At 51.9% G+C, this 6,301-nt stretch overlaps 1 long non-coding RNA gene across 1 annotated transcript in view; it reads left to right on the top strand.

Annotated features, from left to right (window-relative positions):
* The first annotated feature begins 890 nt into the window (after positions 1-890).
* The window catches only part of LOC140252444 (uncharacterized), a 45,868-nt gene continuing 40,457 nt past the window's right edge, over positions 891-6,301 (top strand). Inside the window, exon 1 of the long non-coding RNA XR_011903659.1 lies at positions 891-1,560. This is a non-coding gene — a long non-coding RNA (uncharacterized lncRNA). The remainder of the gene's footprint in view (positions 1,561-6,301) is intronic.

The raw sequence follows: 6,301 nt of genomic DNA, 5'->3' as shown, positions 1-6,301 counted from the left end.
GCCGTCCTACGCGGGGTAGAAGCGCAGCGATCGTCGCTGCCCCCGGCCGGGTGAGCTCCCGGGTCCGGTTGGTTCCGGCTGGGGTAGAAAAGCTGCCGGCAGTTCCTGCCCGGGGAACAACAGTCGGACCGTGGAACAGCGTTTGGACGCAGGGAAAAGTCCGGGAGCGTCGCAGCAGGAGCTGCAGGTTGTTGCCTCGTTGCTGTTCTCAGCCATGGCAACGATAACGGTGTGTTCGTGCTGCTGTTCCCATCTATTGCTTATGGCCAGGTACCGTGTATTGCAGTCAGTGCTATCAAAGCGCTTGAAAGAAGGCCTGCAGCTCTGACTCAGTGCAGCGTGAAGCCGGCAGTGTGTGTGACTATGAAATAGATGGTCGTCTATTGTTGGTTTACTTATGATATATAAAATTGCTGCTAATGTCCCCCTATAGCCCCCCATCATCCCATTGCCCCCTATAGCCCTCCATTGCTTAGGAGTGTGGGGGTGAGCCATGGAGTGGGGTGAGTGATCCCTTCCTTGTGGGGTGGGGTGAGTGATCCCTTCCTTGTGGGGTGGGGTGAGTGTTCCCTTCCTTGTGGGGTGGGGTGAGTGTTCCCTTCCTTGTGGAGTGGGGTGAGTGATTCCTTCCTTGTGGGGTGGGGTGAGTGTTCCCTTCCTTATGGGGTGAGCCATGGAGTGGGGTGAGTGATCCTTTCCTTATTTTAAGGCTGTGTTTTTCTCTTTTTAGTGGATCCTGACCCCATTTCAGGGCTGGCAGCGGCAGGAGCAGCATCTGTACCTGATTGCTTCCTTGTGAGTGTGGGCTGTTTGTCTCTGGAATGAGGTGAGTGATTCCTTTATTTTGGGGCTGGGAGCTCTGTTTTTCTCAGGGGGTTGTGTCCATATTTAAGGGGTGCCACCTGCAAGGGACACATATCTCCTTGCAGACTGTTTTCTGTGGGGTGAGCCCCGCTCCTCGGGAAGGGGTGAGTGATTCCTGCCTTATTGCAGGGCTGTGATCTGCCCCTGTTGGGGCTCATAGCTGCATTGGAAGGCTGGCAGCCATGAGGGCAGTATCTCTCCTTGGGGACTGCTTCCTTTGGAGTGTGGGGTGAGCTCTGGGCCTTGGATTGGGGTGAGGGGTTCTTTATGTCAGGGCTGTGCTGCCCTCATTTCTGGGGCAGCCTGACCACATTGAAGTGTCAGCAGCTGTACGGGTGGTGTTTCTCCCTGGAGTTTGCCTCCTGCGGGCTGTGGGTGAGTGTTTGTCTTTGGTTTCTGCTTTGTTTCAGGGCTGTGAGCTCTGCCATTTTTAGGTATCCCGACCACTGCAGTGCCTGCTTGTGCAAAAGGTGCTGCCCTGCACATGTGGGTAGTGCCTTCATTGTTGCATTGTGTCCAACAGGTGCCAGCAGAGCCCTGAGAGATGTGCAGCTCCTGACGAGAACAGCGAGGAACAGAAACCTGCATTGCCTGGAACGCCTCGGAACTCAACTTTGCTGGCCGGTAACTCTCAGCCCAGCAGATAAGAGCAGCACACACTGACTGTGTTGGATCTGTTCCATACTGAGACCCAAGGTAACGTTCCAGAGCTCATTTCTGCACTTCAGTGCTTAATTCTTATTGCAGTGCCCTTCTTGCTGCCCCCAAATGCAGCCATTGCCTTTTGCTGCCCCCAAATGCAGCCATCTCTTTCTGCCCCCCAAGTCCAGCCTGTGTGTCGTGCCCCATAAGTGCCGCCATCACGTTCTGCCCCCCAAGTCCAGCCATCGTATTCTGCCCCTCAAGTTCGTTTCTGTTCCCCCATGGCTCCATTCAGTTCTTTATTGCTGCTGTTGCTCCTCCGTTGCAGTTCTGCGTTGTGTCCACAAGGCGGCGCTGTTGTAGCTCCCATTGCTGTTAATAGGGCTGCAATGCAAAGGGAGATTCAGACTGCTGCTATTAATGTCCTCTATGGTCACTATGGGGTTTAATGGGCGCTATGGGGTTTTATGGGATCATTTGGGGCCTTTATGGGGTCTCTATGGGGTTTAATGGGGCCTTTGGGGCCTTAGGGTGTCCGATGGGGTTTAATGGGGTCTTATGGGATCCCTATGGGGGTTTAATAAGGGCCTATGGGATGTTATGGGGTCCTTATGGGGCTTAATGGGATCTTCTGGGATATTTATGGGGCATGATGTGTGTGTGTGTGTGTGTATGTGTGTGTGTGTGTGTGTGTGTGTGTGTGTGTATGTATGTGTGCATATACCCCATAAGACCTCACTGGCCCCCATAGAGACCCCATAGGCCCTAATTGGAACCCATAGGTCCCATTTGAACCCCATAGGACCCCATAAGACCCATTTGAACTCCATAGGACCCCATAGAGACCCCATAAGACCCCATAGGCCTCCATTAAACCCAATAGAGAACTGATGTGAGATGTGTGTCTGTGTGTGTGTCTGTGTGTGTGTCTGTATAATGGCCTTATATCCCATAGCTGGATGGAGTTTTGTCCCTATGCTGTTCCTGTTGTGTGTTGGTGCCTTTATGAGGCATCCCTGCCTTATACCCCATATCCATCCTGTTGTTCCTATTGCAGTGCTGATGCCTTTATTAACCATCCCTTATACCCCATATCCATCCTGTTGTTCCTATTGCAGTGCTGATGCCTTTATTAACCATCCCTTATACCCCATATCCATCCTGTTGTTCCTATTGCAGTGCTGATGCCTTTATTAATCCTCCCTGCTTTCCATCCTCACATGCTGCACGTTGGATTCCTCCACTGAGTCCAGATTGTTGCCGCTCCGCATCCATGTGTGTCAGCTCAGCATCTGTGTGCACAATGAAACACCAGTCACCGATTGGCTGCAGGATCATCCCATTGGCTGCTGGACCCCATTGTGCACCACAGACCCCACTGTGTGCTGTAGGATCATCCCATTGGGTGTAAGATCATCCCATGGGCTGCAGGACCCCATTGTGTGCTGTAGGATCGTCCCATTGTGTGCTGTAGGATCATCTATCTCCATCGTCATCACCTTCATCACCATAATAATGGCCTATTGCTAATTAATAATGCTCCATCACTAATACTACTCCATTGCTAATTAATATTAATACCCTTGTGGCCGCTGAGGGTATTGCAGCTCCCATTAAACCCTATGGTCCCGATTAAACCCTATGGGCTCCATTATAGCGCCGCCTTGTGGCTGTTAATGGTATTGCAGGCCCCATTAATCCCTATGGTCCCCATTAAACCCTATGGACCCCATTAAACCCTATGGGCTCCGTTATAGCTCCGCCTTGTGGCTGTTAATGGTATTGCAGCCCCCATTAAACCCTATGGGCCCCTTTAAACCCTATGGGCCCCATTAAACCCTATGGACCCCATTAAACCCTATGGGCTCCATTATAGCGCCGCCTTGTGGCTGTTAATGGTATTGCAGCCCCCATTAAACCCTATGGGCCCCATTAAACCCTATGGGCCCCATTAAACCCTATGGACCCTATTAAACCCTATGGGCTCCGTTATAGCGCCGCCTTGTGGCTGTTAATGGTATTGCAGGCCCCCATTAAACCCTATGGGCCCCATTAAACCCTATGGGCCCCATTAAAAACTATGGGCCCCATTAAACCCTATGGGCTCCATTATAGCGCCGCCTTGTGGCTGTTAATGGTATTGCAGGCCCCCATTATACCCTATGGGCCCCATTAAACCCTATGGGCTCCATTAAACCCTATGGGGTCCCATATAGCTTATGTTAGAGCGCCACCTGGTGGCCGCCCCTTTGGACTCCAGCCTACCGGGGGTGTGGCTTCATGGCTCATTAGCATATGGGGCTCCGCCTCTTTAGACTGGAGACTGCAGACCCCATTAAACCCTATGGGCCCCATTAAACCCTATGGGCCCCATTAAACCCTATGGGCCCCATTAAACCCTATGGGCTCCATTATAGCGCCACCTTGTGGCTATTGAGAGTATTGCAGGCCCCCATTAAACCCTATGGGCCCCATTAAACCCTATGGTCCCGATTAAACCCTATGGGCTCCATTATAGCGCCGCCTTGTGGCTGTTAATGGTATTGCAGGCCCCCATTAAACCCTATGGGCCCCATTAAACCCTATGGGCCCCATTAAACCCTATGGGCCCCATTAAAACCTATGGGCCCCATTAAAAACTATGGGCCCCATTATATCCTATGGGCCCCATTATATCCTATGGGCCCCATTATATCCTATGGGCCCCATTAAACCCTATGGGCTCTATTATAGCGCCACCTTGTGGCCGCTGAGGGTATTGCAGCTCCCATTAAACCCTATGGTCCCGATTAAACCCTATGGGCTCCATTATAGCGCCGCCTTGTGGCTGTTAATGGTATTGCAGGCCCCATTAATCCCTATGGTCCCCATTAAACCCTATGGACCCCATTAAACCCTATGGGCTCCGTTATAGCTCCGCCTTGTGGCTGTTAATGGTATTGCAGCCCCCATTATACCCTATGGGCCCCATTAAACCCTATGGACCCCATTAAACCCTATGGGCCCCATTAAACCCTATGGGCTCCATTATAGCGCCACCTTGTGGCTGTTAATGGTATTGCAGGCCCCCATTATACCCTATGGGCCCCATTAAAACCTATGGTCCCGATTAAACCCTATGGGCTCCATTATAGCGCCGCCTTGTGGCTGTTAATGGTATTGCAGGCCCCCATTATACCCTATGGGCCCCATTAAACCCTATGGGCTCTATTATAGCGCCACCTTGTGGCTATTGAGGGTATTGCAGGTCCCCATTAAACCCAATGGTCTCCATTAAACCCTATGAGCCCCATTAAACCCTATGGGCCCCATTAAACCCTATGGGCTCCATTATAGCGCCGCCTTGTGGCTGTTAATGGTATTGCAGGCCCCCATTATACCCTAAATTATTTATTTATTTATTATTATTTATTTATTTATTCTATTTTTATTTTATTTTTATTTTATTTTATTATTATTTATTATTTATTGAAATAAAACTATATTTTCGGAAATATAAACTAATAAACTAATAAACTAACAACTAATAAAACAATATTGCCGGAAGGGACGCTGCTGCGCATGTCCAAAATGGCGGCGGAAAAGCGGTACTGCGTATGTCCAAAATGGCGTCCTCCAGTTTTGGCGGGATATCCCACAATGCACCCTGGCGGAAGGGACGCTACTGCGCATGTCCAAAATGGCGTCGGAGAAGCGCTACTGCGCATGTCCAAAATGGCGTCCTCCAATTTTGGCGGGATATCCCACAATGCACCGCGGCAGAAGGGACGCTGCTGCGCATGTCCAAAATGGCGGCGAATACAGCGCTACTGCGCATGTCCAAAATGGCGTCCTCCAATTTTGGCGGGATATCCCACAATGCACCGCGGGAGAAGGGACGCTACTGCGCATGTCCAAAATGGCGGCGGAGAAGCGCTACTGCGCATGTCCAAAATGGCGTCCTCCAATTTTGGCGGGATATCCCACAATGCACCGCGGCGGAACGGACGCTACTGCGCATGTCCAAAATGGCCGCGGAAAAGCGCTACTGCGCATGTCCAAAATGGCGTCCTCCAATTTTGGCGGGATATCCCACAATGCACCGCGGGAGAAGGGGCGCTACTGCGCATGTCCAAAATGGCGGCGGAGAAGCGCTACTGCGCATGTCCAAAATGCCGACCTCCTCTTGCCGCGTTATATCCCACAATGCACCGCGGCAGAAGGGACGCTACTGCGCATGTCCAAAACGGCGGCGGAAAAGCGCTACTGCGCATGTCCAAAATGGCGTCGGAGAAGCGCTACTGCGCATGTCCAAAATGGCGTCCTCCAATTTTGGCGGGATATCCCACAATGCACCGCGGCAGAAGGGACGGTACTGCGCATGTCCAAAATGGCGGCGAATACAGCGCTACTGCGGATGTCCAAAATGGCGTCCTCCAATTTTGGCGGGATATCCCACAATGCACCGCGGCAGAAGGGACGCTACTGCGCATGTCCAAAATGGCGGCGAATACAGCGCTACTGCGCATGTCCAAAATGGCGTCCTCCAATTTTGGCGGGATATCCCACAATGCACCGCGGCGGAAGGGACGCTACTGCGCATGTCCAAAATGGCGGCGGAGAAGCGCTACTGCGCATGTCCAAAATGGCGTCCTCCAATTTTGGCGGGATATCCCACAATGCACCGCGGCAGAAGGGACGCTACTGCGCATGTCCAAAATGGCGGCGGAGAAGCGCTACTGCGCATGTCCAAAATGGCGTCCTCCGATTTTGGCGGGATATCCCACAATGCACCGCGGCAGAAGGGACGCTACTG

This window comes from Excalfactoria chinensis, chromosome 5 (assembly GCF_039878825.1).
Source record: "Excalfactoria chinensis isolate bCotChi1 chromosome 5, bCotChi1.hap2, whole genome shotgun sequence".
Lineage (NCBI taxonomy): Eukaryota > Metazoa > Chordata > Aves > Galliformes > Phasianidae > Excalfactoria > Excalfactoria chinensis.
The sequence above is the reverse complement of the archived record's forward strand: the minus strand, read 5'-3'. Positions and strand labels throughout refer to the sequence as shown.